At 39.9% G+C, this 14,829-nt stretch overlaps 1 protein-coding gene across 7 annotated transcripts in view; it reads right to left on the bottom strand.

Annotated features, from left to right (window-relative positions):
- The window catches only part of MRTFA (myocardin related transcription factor A), a 196,412-nt gene that overhangs the window by 56,868 nt on the left and 124,715 nt on the right, over window positions 1-14,829 (bottom strand). The window contains exon 1 of one of the 7 annotated variants that reach the window (XM_045872475.3): window positions 2,256-2,314. The exons of the other annotated variants lie outside the window; for them this stretch is intronic. The gene's annotated coding sequence lies outside the window, so the exon portion shown is untranslated. Of the gene's footprint in view, window positions 1-2,255; window positions 2,315-14,829 lie in introns of those variants that run through there. 7 annotated transcript variants of the gene reach the window in all.

Raw genomic sequence — 14,829 nt, 5'->3', positions numbered from 1 at the left:
GAAGCTGGAAAGGCTGGTGAAGGTCAGACTGTGAAGGGTCTGAAACTATGCCATCCAATATGGTAGCCACTTGCCACATACACTCTTCAAGTTAAAATTAAAAATTCAGTTTCTTAGTCACTCCAGCCACATTTCAAGTCTCAACAGCCACACGTGGCTAGTTGCTATTGTACTGGACAGTGCTGATACAGTCCTGGGCAGTGCTGTACCAGAAAGTTGTATTAAACCATAAGAATCAATCTTTTAAGGCTTCTTCTAAAAAATGCAGTTCTGATCCTTGCCAAAGTCTATTAATAAAGAAAACCACGGGTCCTAATGCCATAAGGGGTAAATAAAAGTGTGGTTCCTATCCTTGTAGGCATTTCCAACTGTCAACTAAAACAACGGGAAAAGTATCACACATGGCCTCCTATGGTCCTAAACAATTCTCTTTAAAAATGTGTGCCAGCTTTTAGAATCCTTTTTTTTTTTTTTTTACTTAGGAAAAAGAAAAGACAGAGCTAAGAAAACTATGAAAGAAGGAAAAGATTATCATCAGGCATTTATCTGTAATAATAAAACACAAGACTGCGAAGAGTCACTTCCACTGGGTAGTTTTCAGTATTTGAAGAAAGAATTATCTTTATCCCTCAAACACCTGCTTCAGCCCAAAAGAAGTAATACTGGACATCCTTTATAATAAACTTTCATTATCTAATGCACAATCTATTTCCTCTGTGCAGTTTATAAAGTGACAATCATTTAAAAAAAAAAAAAACGTGTACTGGTAGAAAACATAATATGAGTTCTCTCAAGATCCAACAGACATAAAGAATTCTAGATACAAATTTCCAAGTACAGTATAAAATCAGAAAAACATATAGTCAATTGCTTTGGCTAGTTGTCTAAAATTACCATTCTGATCCTACTTATGACAAGTCTGCATCTTTATTCCATACACTGCTATACTTGAAACAAAGATATTCTTAATGTTCACACTGGGAATCTGAAACACTATAATCCTCTGGTTACAGAAAATCGACAGTAGCAGCCCAAAGCTTTAGGTCCTAAGCCATACTGTCTCTCTGCCTTTCAGATAATCTTCCCTGAAATGTTACTGTGGTGTTTCTTTGACATTAGTCTATAACACTTCTAGATATTAAAAAAAAAAAAAAAAATCAACTCTCAATCCGTTTTTTAAACTCTTCTCTTTGCAAACTGGGCACTGATAATCACTCATCAACTCGTCAGTGGATTCATTCACTGCTGATGCCACAAGCTCAAATCATCCTGTCAGATGTTAGTAAAGTCCCAAAGAAATCTTAAGAATTCAAAAGAAATGTCTACATTACATAATCAATAGTGGAGATTGTATATAAATTCTGCTAATGGACAACATTTAAAGTTTTCCAAGCTGGGAGAGAGAAAATGTTGACAATTCTTTTCCATTCATATCTGTTAGAATTTGAATGAAGTCCCTATCCCCCTTTTTTTTCCACAACTCAGAGTTCTTCTGAAAGAATTACCGAACTTTTTTGCAGAACTCAAATGTGTCCATTCTACTCCCAAAGAGTATTTTTCCAGCAGTTTCAAAATACAAAAGAGGGATGTTCACAAAGGAAAAATCCTTCATGGGTGTTAACCTAATAAACGGTTTCCTGCTATCCTTCATACATGTGGATATAATTCTAATGTAACTCTACAATTACTAAAAAGATTGGTAAGGCCAGCCCAAACTGTTCACCCTAACCCAAACTAACATGCAGTATAAGTAAAAAGCCTTCCAAGTATTATTTTATTCCAAATTATGATATCTTAGTGCAATGAGATCTCAGAGATTATCTGTAACAGAGAGAAGAAACTAAAGTCATCATCACTAGCTCCCTATTTGTATAGAACCTATGGCCAGAGTATGTTTTATTGATAAAACACTGCATTTGACCCACATAAAGGGGAAGAATCCCACCTTATAGAGTTTTTTCTTCCTCCTTCCATAATCTAGGTTCAGTACATGAGCTGTGCAAGGGTGGAAGGAAGGGAGCAAGAAAAACATCCTAAACACTGTCCCTATCAGGTCATGAAGTACACCCTATGGTACCATGCTCAGTTGTCTACCTACTGAGGGCTCAACAAGCTTTAACAAAAACCCTGAGAGAGTAAACCACCCAAAGTCAAAGCTTGGATGGCTACAGAGGAATAAGGAGGAGATAAAAAGAGTGCAGTAAATTAAGGAGGAAACAAAAGCATGCAAATCCCAACAGGATAAATATGCCAACCTTCCCGAAAACTGTGATAAGGGGCCAGGCACACTGCTGAGTAGCTGTCCTTTCCAGGCTCCAGGACAATCCACGAGAGTGGCAGGATCCTGAAGGTGGGTTGATGAGTCTTGGTCTTCTCCTCCAGGATGCTGGGGGAGACGTGAGGCTCCAAAGGCCAGGGTTGCAATAAACCTGTCTTCCTTACCTCACTCCTTAAAGAGGCCACTTATTATTTGCTGAAAATCTGATTAGCACTGCTCTTTAGGTTAAAGGGGGTACTTCATTTCTGCAGTGCTAAGGGTTGTAAGAACAGCTAGATCCCAAGTTTACTTAGGGATCATTAAAAGCAGTGACAGCAGAAGGTCAGAATCAGTAAGTCTCCTGGAAAACATTTCTTCCTGTCAGCACTGGGCCTTGACACAGACACCTCCCTCCTCTGTCCAAATGCCAAAAAGCAGGACTGGGATGATTTCAATGTGTAGAGCTGGAAGAGAAGAGGGTTCCCTTAGAGAAAATGCTCGTAGCAACCAACCAACCTCATTCACCCAAAATAGTAAACAGTTGGTTTCTCTGCTCAGAACCAAAGGCTTCTGCCAGACAAGCAGTATCACATGACCAGGTTCCCTCTTCTCTCCTCTGCCCCCCTCCCTTCCTGTGCAAAGTCTGCACCAAAGTGGAACAAGGACCTATAACACTGGACTATTTTATTTCACTTGACATTTGTTTTTAAAATGTTTACAGATGAAAGATACCAAACTGGAAGGAAGGGCAGTACCAAGGGAAAAACTCAGGAAGAATTTACTTTGAAATGAGCCACATCACAGCATCAAGAAGGGGTACCATAAACATAATGGTTAATTGGCATATGTGCTCAATGAATGAATGAGTGAATAGACACTTCTTAGCAATTTGCAGATATTTTGGTGACAAAATTCTAAAAAAAGATACAGCTCAGTACATACTTGACTTTTTCATTTAGAAAGAAAATAAAGGCTCTTAAGATGCTAGCTAGTGTTAGAGACAATATACTGCAACAGTAGCAGCCCACCAAAAATCTGAGATTCATACCCTTATTGACCTCAACTTACCTCACCATTTGATTCTACTCCTCAGATGTCATAGTCCCATCATTCAAATCACTGGGTAGAAAATCGGCACAGCTATACCAACAGACTAAACTGAAAAACCTTCACAGCTAATTATGGAAACAGCCGCCATCATAACACTCACTGGCATTTTCACCTAAGGTGGTCAGTAAGGCTGGCAGCACAGGTAGAGCCAGATGTGCCACCACCATATTCTTCTCCCCACAAGGCTCCCCAGCACTTGAAAGCTGAGCAAGGCAGAAAACGTAGAGGCATGGAAGCAAAAACCTCTAGTGGAACAATCTGTTCTAGGAGGAAGGCAGGCAAAGTGTAAGAATCAACTGTGTGACCATCATCTGCCATGGCCCCTACCCATAGGGCCAACCAGTGGGCTTTGAGGTAAGAGTTGCTCATAATCATCTATCCCCTTGCACTGTAAGATGTTCAATAAATATTTGTAATATGGAAAGAAAAAGAAAAATGAAAAAGAAAAAAATATATCAGAAATCCTTAATTTAAGCAACATCTTTTACCCCGAAAGACCATGTGAAGGTGGTAATTTGGCCAAATGTCAGAATACAAATGCTATCAATAAAGAATTTGCCGGTGAGGATGAGGAGCAATTGAAACTCTCAGACATTACTGGGAGAATACAAAATGATGATTTGGGAAAATAGTTTGGAAGTCTCTTATAAACTTAAACTTGGATTTACCATGTAACTCAGTAATCCCATCCCTGAATACTTAAACAAAGGGAAATGAAAACATATGTCCATATAAGGAGCTGTACATGAATATTCATAGCAGCTTTATTTTAACTGCCAAAACCTAGAAACAACCGAAATGTCCTTCAACTTGTAAATGGAATAAAAAATGGTGGTACAGCCATAGGACAGAACACTACACGGTGATAAAATACATGAACTACTACTACAGACAACATCATGTATGAACCGCAAAAGCATTATGCTAAGCCAAAGAAGGCAAATGCAAAAGGCTACAATACTGAATTTATATGAAATTCAGGAAAAGACAAAACTATAAGGGCAGAAATAAAATCAGTGGTTACCAAGGCTGGGGAATGGGGGAGGAGACTGTCTACAAAGAGGCACAATGGAACTTCTTGATGGAAATATTCCATACATCTTGATTATGGTGGTGGTTTACTTTTTATCAAAACTCACTGAACTATACCTGTAAAAGGGATGACTCTTACTGCCTATTAACTGATCTCAATTTTTAAAAGAAAGCAGATTACGAAATACCATGCATAGAGGCAGAATGGAATAATAGCAGTTAGGAATACAGGCTCTGGAGCTAGACAGCCAGGGTTTAAATCCTGGCTCTACCACTTACTAGCTGAGTGACCTGAGATCCTTAACATGCCTGTGCCTCCATTTCCTCATCTGTAGAGTGGGGATAATAGTATTTACCTCATAGCGTTACTGTAATAAATGAGTCAACATATGTAAAGCACTTAGAACAGTGTCTATCCTGCATTCAGTAAATGTAAGCTGTTGTCATCACCCGATTATGTAATGCATACATAAACATGTCGCTGTGCACAGAAGTGATTGGAAGGGTAGTTACCATCTGGGTGTGGGAATAGGCTGATTGTATTTTCTCTTTTTCTCCCTTCTGTTTATCTGTATCTTCCAAAAATTCTACATTAAACAACTACTGCCTTGTAATAAATTTAAAAATTTTTTTTCCTCAAAAAAACATTTTTTCAAAATGAAAGAAAGAACACTGGGCTGGGACTCAGGAGTTCTGTTTTTCAGCTGTGCTGCTAATTACTTAGTTTATGACCTCAAGGTGTCACCTTTGTCTCTAAAAAAGAGGGACTAGAGCAGATAGGATGTCCTCCATTCCTAAAATGGAATGGTTCTCTAAGATTTATGGTGGGACTGGGCAAGCTACACCCTTTATTTCGTACCCTTTATTTCGTTTCACTTTTCTTTCCATAACTGTCTGCCTACCATGTGCCAGGCTGTGATACAGAGAGATGAAACACCCCAGCCCCTGCCTTCATGGAACGTACAACAGGCTCTAAACAGAGTCAGACTCGTACCCAATCATACAATCTGTCAGCATGATAAGTGCTCTGATGGGAACTCAAAAAGAAGACCTAGCTGGGTTTGGAGGAGTTAGAGAAGACACCTGACCTGAGACCTGGATGGTTTAAAAGAAAAAAAAAAAGTCAAACTAAAGAGGGGGAAGGGACCTGCAACCAAAGGGAGAGAACATACAAAAGCAAAAGGTGTGAAAATAACAACTTCTTGGGGAACAGAGGATAGAGAGAAAAGAAACAGAGAAAGGGCATTTTTGACAGCAGTATGGAAACAAAGAAAGAGGGCCAACCCCAGCAGGGGGAGGTTGGTCAGGAAGAGGGAAACGGGTACTCAGACTGTTGATAATTTCCAGAATCATATGGGACTGTAAATGATTTATTCTTATTCAAATGTCTATATATGCAACGAAAAGACCTGGTAAATATTAGTCTAAGATGTACTTTACTATACTTAGAAATATAGCATGTACTTAGAAAAATTTTACAAACAAAAAAAGCCAGTTCGGGGCGCCTGGGTGGCTCAGTCAGTTAAGCGTCTGCCTTCGGCTCAGGTCACGGTCCCAGGGTCCTGGGATCGAGCCCCGCATCGGGCTCCCTGCTCCGCGGGAAGCCTGCTTCTCCCTCTCCCACTCCCCCTGCTTGTGTTCCCCCTCTCGCTGTGTCTCTCTCTGTCAAATAAATAAAATCTTTAAAAAAAAAAAAAAAAGCCAGTTCACTTCCATATTCCATGGTTAACTGTACATCCTTGTTTATTCCATGAATAGTTATTGTGTGGGATGCCTGGGTGGCTCAGTCGGTTAAGCGTCTGCCTTCGGCTCAGGTCATGATCCCAGAGTTCTGGGATCGAGTCCCACATCGGGCTCCTTGTTCAGCAAGGAGCCTGCTTCTCCCTCTGCCTGCCGCTCCCCCTGCTTGTGCTCTCTCTGACAAATAAATAAAATCTTTAAAAAAAAAAAAGTTATTGTGTGTTATACATATGCTAGGTGCTGGGGAAAAAGGGAGACACAGACAGAAAGCAAGAGAACCAGATTCACTTTTTCTTCTGTCCAGGACCTACTGAGACCTTCTACCTCTCAGAAGCAGGATAGAGGCAATGTGACATAGTGGCTGAAAACTCTGACTTGGAACTGGAAAAATCTTTGTATAAATTCTTGCTCTTACTACCTACCACCAGTCTGGCTTTGGGGTAAGTCACTTAACCTCACTGAGCTCTCATCTCACCTGAAAAATGGGGATAACACCACCAAATTAATATGGTTTAGAATGAATTTAATGAAACAAGCAATAATCAGTATGTCAGCCATCCAGAAAATGTTCTGGAAATGGTCCCTTTTACTAATTTTAATTTTCCATCCCAAGATCTCCCACTATATAGACACAAATATACTCACAGGGTAGAAAACAGGGGGAGTAAGGTATAAAGGTCTATTATAACATTACTGAATTTACATTTTAGTGAATTCACAACTGTTTTCTCATAAAGATGTCATGCTTGGAACTAACATTTCTGAAGGATTTCTCAAACTGTTAATATCTGCCTGTATTACATGACCTAGGAAATTAAATAAAAACCATCACCCAAAATAGGGAGCCAGTCACAATCTCTTCTGGGATTCCTCGTTCTGACTAACACTGAGTCATTTAAAGAACTGAGACAAGGGCGCCTGGGTGGCTCAGTCGTTGGGCGTCTGCCTTCGGCTCAGGTCATGATCCCAGGGTCCTGGGATCGAGTCCCACATCGGGCTCCCTGCTCGGCGGGAAGCCTGCTTCTCCCTCTCCCGCTCCCCCTGCTTGTGTTACTGCTCTCGCTATCTCTCTCTCTGTCAAATAAATAAATAAAATCTTTAAAAAAAAAAAAAAAAAAAGAACTGAGACAAGGCAGAGGACTGATAAGCAGTCTGAACACGAATGTGGAAGAGGTGCCAGAGCACACTGTAGACCAATGGTTTACTGCAAGAAGACTTTTTGAAACAGAAAAACCAACATGGAAGAAGAGTTTTCTAACTGGCTGCACCTTTTAGTAATCACGTCTTTCAGGAAAAAAGAGGCACAGCAATTAATGTTTCTTCACTGCTGCCTCCCTATAATCACACATACTCAAAATTACTCTATCCATCTTTTAAAAATGTTTATTTCTTACAAATGACTTCAAGAACTAGAGTGGTCATTTTAAGATTTTAAAAGCAGAACATACCACACAAAGAGAAAATGTCTTTGTGACATTAGAGCTTAAGAGCCAAAATGATCCTATTTAAACTTCCCCCCATAAAGTTTCTTTCACAATGAAACCAAGCAGTGATACTTCAGCCCAAACAGAAGAATTTAAGAAGCAGAGGAGAACCTGGACAGGATTTTCAAGTACAATTTTTCAAGTCTACAATTTTTTACATGGCAGTAAAGTCTATGCTTATAAGCATAAGAACACCATACTTTTGTATCTCTTTCTCTTATTAGTGTAATCTCCTTTATAAAGATCAGTCTCTGTAGAGAATTCTCATGCTACCAGGGAACCCCAGGATCTTTCTGCCTACCGAATCCTACAGAGGACATCTGGCTACTCCCCTTCACTCTCCCTCCTGTCATCAGTCCACAAGGGAAGCTGGCAGCTAGTGAAGCTTCTGAACCACGCAAGCACCCGGGCTACATTCCACTCTGCTTAAAGGTCTCCAGTACTGTGTGCTGGCAAGAAGAGCCTGAAGAAAACACAAAGACAGGTTCTTCCTTTTAGGTGCAGGAAAGCTGAGCTAATGAGATCTGTTCATCAGGGCTTCCCCATAACTGCTTGTGATAGACCTAGAACATACTACCATTTGCTCTTTTTTCAGTAATCCAGGTGTCGCCAGGCAAACAAGCTCTCCACATAATGAACTAGCAACAAAATTAGAAGTGCACAGTTCAGGGGGGAAAAACTATCAGATAGTGTCAAGCTACGTTTCTGCTGGTTCTTTCTCATTACTTCATGGTCTTTGATTCCTCACATCTTTCAAAGTTGAAAGCTGCTAGAACTCCTCTAGCATAAGGCCGTCACCCCTCACTCATCTCCTCTGAAGCGAGAGTACTACATGCTCATTTTTCTGCCAATCCAAACATTCTCCCTAGAATCCAGGCTGCCCAGCAGTCACTTGCTCACCAGGTTACTCCTTTTGCTTCACAGACATCAATGCTCTATATAGTTCACATAATACACAGAAGCTCCAATCTGAAAACAGTACAAACAGGAGAGCCACTTACCTACACAGTGTTTGCAGTGTGGGAATCTGAAAGAGGTTTTGGCCCTTTTACATAGTGGGTTTATTGAGCTCCCTAAAAGGTACTGTACTCAGAGAGTCAGTTCCTTTGGACTGCTTCATAATTTTAAAAAGAGTGGTGTCCTTCATCACACATCTTAACTTGAGACTCTGATACTATTCAACAACAACAAAAAATTTTTTTAAAGTAGGCTCCATGCCCAGTGTGGAGCCCAATGCAGGGCTTGAACTCACAACCCTGAGATTAGGACTTGAGCTGACATCAAGAGCTGGATGTTCGGGGCACCTGGGTGGCTCAGTCAGTTAAGTGTCTGACTCTTGGTTTCAGCTCAGGTCATGATCTCAGGGTCCTGGGATCAAGTATTGTGTCTGGCTCCACGCTCAGTAGGGAGTCTGCTTGAGATTCTCTCTCTCCCTCTCCCTCTGCCCCTCCCCACCCCTCAACCACACTCTCTCTCTTAAATAAATTAAGTGTATCTTAAAAAAAAAAAAAAAAAGTCAGATGCTCAACCAACTGAGCCACCCAGGTGCCTCCCCACCCCGGCAAATTTTTTTGATCAAGACTATACTACAAAGAAGGTACCAACATTTCCCAGGATACTTTTTTTTTTTAAGATTTTATTTATTTATTTATTTTACAGAGAGCAACACAGCGAGAGAGGGAACACAAGCAGGGGGAGTGGGAGAGGGAGAAAAAGGCTTCCCGCCGAGCAGGGACCCCGATGCGGGGCTGGATCCCAGGACCCTGGGATCATGACTTGAGCCGAAGGCAGACACTTAATGACTAAGCCACCCAGGTGTCCCCCAGGATACTTTTTAAAAATAAACTCTCTAAGGCCGCATAGATTCAGTGAAATTTAGATGAAAATAATTTCATAGCTTTAAATGTAGATGGTGAAGAACTCAAAGTTGGACTGGGGATAATGAGCCTTCTTTGTTTTTTGTTTGTTTGTTTTTTTAAAGATTTTATTTATTTATTTGACACAGAGAGAGAAAGCACAAGTAGGCAGAGAGGCAGGCAGAGAGGGAGACAGAGAGAAGGCAGAAGAAGTGGAGGCTCTCCACTGAGCAGGGAGCCGGACATGGGCTCGATCCCAGGACCCAGGGATCATGACCTGAGCCGAAGGCAGCCGCTTAACCGACTGAGCCACCCAGGCGCCCCTAATGAGCCTTCTTTGTAAAAGTTCATTATTTTAAGAAAACAAATATATTGTTTTATAACTGAAAACTGATTTTAAAAATTAAAAAAACAACCACCACTTGCTTTGTAATTTTAAAAAATTAACTTAGATTTCTCAAATTTCTTAGGTCTCAAATTCTCAGATAAGATAAATGCTGCATCTGCTCAGAATTCAGGCCATGCTTCTGAACATATCAATACATCAGCCTTACTGTTAGGAAACAGGAACTTTCCTGATTAATAAAACTAGGTGAATGGTGAAGAACAATTAAAATTATCTTTAACCCTTATATTTTTATGAAAAGTAACAGAACCAAAAATTACTTTCTGAACCCAGATCTTGTATTTAAACATCATCCCCACAAATTTAAGCAATCAAAATGACAAGGGGAAGCATAGCAAAGCAGTCATTTAAATAAGGAAAAGCCTAGAAAAGAGTTTGGTCAAACAGAATCTTCAATTCAGAAGTGCAAGATGTGTGATAAGGGACACTCCACTCTTTTTAAAATTATGAAACATTCCAACTTGGAACTGACTCCGAGTATACTATCTTTTAAGAAACACAGATCTGCCACCTGTTCATGTCCATCATCTTAAAACCCTGGCTCAAAACTTACCTTTTCCAAGAAACTTTCCCTAATTAACCTCAAAAAACTTTGGTCACTCCACCTGCTATTCTTCCAGCATAAAATTTTCTCTTATTTTATAGCATGACTACATCTATCTCCAACTGAATGCTAAGCTCTTTGAAGAAAAGGATTAGTATCTTTTCTTATTTTATTTTGCCACAAAATAAGGCTCTCCCTACCATAGGGCTCTACCCAATTGATACTCAATAAACATTATAAAATATCCACAGCCTCCAGTCCACTATCTTTCAACCAATGCTCACCAATTATCAAACATTTAGTAATATTATTTCATTGTTAGATTCTAGGGAAAGGGAAGTGGAAGAAGATCATACTCAAATTAGTCCCTGGGTACTGATAATGCCTAGACTGTGGTGGTCTATATTTATGTTAAAATAAAGCTTAAAAATTATTCATGAGTCTTATCCAAGCTCGTCCATACTGTATCTAATCAAGAGACTGCATGGTATTAATAGGCAGGTGCTCTGAAGTCAAAGGTGTGACCCTTACCTCCAGCACTTATCACTAGGTGCCAGTTTCTCTCAAAGTAAAATTTTACTTAACTTGAAGGATTGCTGTTAAATGAGATAACTATTTAAAGCACCTACTAAGGGGGGGAGTTTAGTCAATATGGGGTAGTTATCATACTGTTAGAATTATTACTAATTATAAGGCTAAGAAAAATTATTCATAATATGAACTGTACTACACTGAAGTGCACTATGGCATCAATTCTCTGGTTAAATATGGTACATAAAATATAATCCCTTCCTGAATGTGATCTGTTTACCACTGTGATAAACTTCCCCAGAAAGTGATCTCTGCTACACGGTAATTTGCCAAGAATCTGGGGAAGAAGGTTTTGCACAGATGTAAAGACATATTTCCCGGCAAAACTCAGTTTTATTCACCATTTTCATATTAATAGATGCCTTAACTGAATGCCAGCTTTTCACTGTTAACAACCTATTGCATTTGTCCCCTGATCCCTTACAATCCACATCTCTCCAGCATTTCAAGATGTGGCTACAGTGTCCAAAGAGGCTGGGCTTTCATATGGCTTATTCAGCAAACTTGTTAAGAATCCTAATTAAGTCCTGATTGGAGAGAGATTAAAGTTAACAATGAGCTATCACTTTCCACCCATTAGATCAGTCAAAAATTTAAAAGAGTTTATAACAACTATATCTAGCAGAGAGGTGGGGAAAATGGTACTCTCAAACATGACTGGTGGAAATGTGAAGTGTCACAATCTTTTAAAAAACAATTTGGCTATGGCAGCTAATGAATTGAAAATACATATTCTCCCTAATTCATCAGTTCCATGCCTAAGAATATGCACCACAGAACTACATACATAAAACATATGTAAAAGAGAGGTTTATTGCAGCGTTTTTCATCATGGCAAAAAAGGAAAGAAGTAAAATGAATATAATATCCATAACTAATTTAATAGTCATTAAAAAGAACTAATTTGAGCTATGTCAGATGATGTAGGATTTCCATTAAGTATTGTTTATTTTATTTTATTTTATTTATTTGAGAGATAGAGAGAGAGCACGCATGTGAGAGAGAGAGAGAGCACAAGCAATGGAGAGGGAGAAGAAGGCTGCCCATCGAGCAGGGAGCCCGATGTGGGGCTCAATCCCAGGACCCTGGGATCATGACCTGAGCCCAAGGCAGCCGCTTAACTGACTGAGCCACCCAGGTGCCTCCCCCCATTAAGTATTGTTGAGTGAGAATAACAAAAGGAAAAAAAAAACAAAACATGTAATTTCATTTAAAAACAAGTCATAGCAAAAAAGAAAAAAATACTGTGTGTATTTGTACGTGCATATGGATCTGTAATAGGATTATGTGTGTGCAGAGAAAAATATGGAAGGACATACACTAAGTTGTTTACATGGTTTGGGGGTAAAGACTCACCAGTGTGGGGGGAATACTGAAGAACAGAGGGAATGCTAAGCAAAAAAGTCTGCACTTAAAAAATAAGGATGCAAAATTTCAGATTTATGCATCTATGTACAATTATGTTTACATGTAGATTGAGGTACAAAGACTTAACTAAATTTTAAAAATAATAACCCCCTACATGGGGAGTGATGAATCATGACTTTAAATAATTTATCCAATTATCTCATTCTGATTGCTGCATCTGTCAGCTGATATTTTTTACACCATGTCTCTAAAATTAATGACCCCCCCATCTATCACCACCTTCACAGTTTCCACAGCAATAGCACCATCAGCAAACAGCTAACACACTGCACTAGCTACCAAGCAAGCACAAGTGATACACAACAAAAATTTACTTTATAAAATATAACCATGAAACACTGTTGAGTACACTATTATTTCAATTCTTTAGTGGCCAAATAGAATAAATACTGATCATGCTTATTCTGGTTGGTGAGTTCTGCCTAGAACAGATGTTGGCCTCCATCAGCACCTTGTTGAAACCTACCGTGCACCCAAAGAGAAGCATACTCTAATCTTAGGAACAAAAATGTGTCCCCAAACCCCAGTTAGTATAGAAAAAACTATTACTAATGTTCTCCACCTTAAATAAACTTCCAATTGAGATACATCAGAAGGCATTCCATCCATAGAAAGTGGCAGTGTGCAGAAATAAATCTTATTGGGAATAGACAAAACCATTTTTTCACATTCCACCAGCAACTGTGCTTTAAGCTTCTCTTATTTACTTAATCAAGTGGGAGATGAAACTGTCCTCAGCTGCTACTAGGAGAAACACTCTTTCCTAGAAGCCACTATGCTAAAGTTAACAATAGTACATGTGCCTGTTACTGTTCTGTGTGCTTTACACATATCAACTCCTTCAACCTTCACAAAAACCCAGTGGTTCTTAACCCAGGGCAATTTTTCCCCCAAGGGGACACACAGCAATTATCTGGAGACATTTCTGCTTGTTACAACTGGAGGATGGCTACCGACAGCCAGCAGCCAGGAAATTCTGCTAAATACCCTACAACACACGGGACAGCCCCAGACAACACAACCCCAAATGTCAACAGTGCTCAGGCTGAGAAACCCTGCAGTGAGCCCATGAGGTAGGTACTACTGTTGTTCCCATATTTCAGATAAAGAAACTGAGGTCCTGAGAAGATAAGTAACTTGCCTAAGGCCACAGACCTAACAGATGGCAAAGCCAAAATCTGAACCTAATAGTGTAGCTCCAGAGTTTATCCTCTTATCCTTTCACAAGAAAGAAAGATGCTAGTTAGGAAGCTTACCCCACAACTTTCTCTCCCCTTCCTAGATTTCAGGCTTGTTTGGAAGAATGAATTATTTATCTGTACATTCATTCTAAATTCCATCTACCTGACCACCTATCCATTCAATGAGTATTCACTGAGCATCCACTATGTGCCAGATACTGCTCAAAGCAATTCTAGGTGAATAAGACCTCTGTCCTTGTGGTACGTATGTTCCTCACTCATATACATTCCTCCACCGTCCTTATTAGACTCTCACCATCCATGTCTCTTCCCTTTCTTTTTAATATTTCATTTATTTTTTATTAACATATACTGTACTATTAGTTTCAGAGGTAGAATTTAGTGATTCATCAGTTGCATACAACACCCAGTGCTCATTACTTCAAGTGCCCTCCTTAATGCCCATCACCCAGTTACCCCATCCCCCCACCCACCTCCCTTCCAGCAACGCTCAGTTTGTTTCCTTAAGAGTCGCTAATGGTTTGTCTCCCTAAGACTTTATTTTTTTAAGTAATCTCTACACCCAATATGGGGCTCAAACCTACTACCCTGAGATCAAGAGTCGCACGCCCCACTGACTGAGCCAGCCAGGCGCCCCTCCTGTTTCATTTTTCCTAATAACACACATCATTCCTAATAATATGTTATACATTTGCTTGTTGTTACTGACCTCCCTTACGAACAGAACTCCACGAGAGCTCTACGTGCAGAATTGAGAAGTCCACCTGGCACACAGTAAGCATTCAATAACCAGGTGTCGAATGACTGGATGAACAAATGTCTTTTCAAACTAATCATTTCCTCATGACTGCCATCTCTTACCTGGACTTCCGCAACTGCCTCTTATTTGGTCTCCCTGCCACCTTTCTTAGCCCCCTTCAATTTATCTTCTACACAAAACCGGAATCATCTTTCTAAAATGCAAATCTAATGCCACGCCTCTACTCCAAACCCTTTAATGACCTCCCGCCACTCTTAGGATAAAGTCAGAACTCCTAACATGGCTTTTAAGGCCCCCTTGAATCTCAAAGTTACGTTCTTACCACTCATCTTCTCAAATTTAATTGCTGTAGTCATGGAAGAAGCAGTAAGAGCTAACATGTATTGAGCACCTGCTGTGTGCCAGGCACTAATCTAAGG

Source organism: Mirounga angustirostris, unplaced genomic scaffold (genome assembly GCF_029215605.1).
Source record: "Mirounga angustirostris isolate CCGP_5_RB_7025 unplaced genomic scaffold, mMirAng1.0.hap1 SCAF_5, whole genome shotgun sequence".
Classification (NCBI taxonomy): Eukaryota; Metazoa; Chordata; class Mammalia; order Carnivora; family Phocidae; genus Mirounga; species Mirounga angustirostris.
Note: the sequence above shows the minus strand (reverse complement) of the source record. Positions and strands in the feature narration are given on the sequence as shown.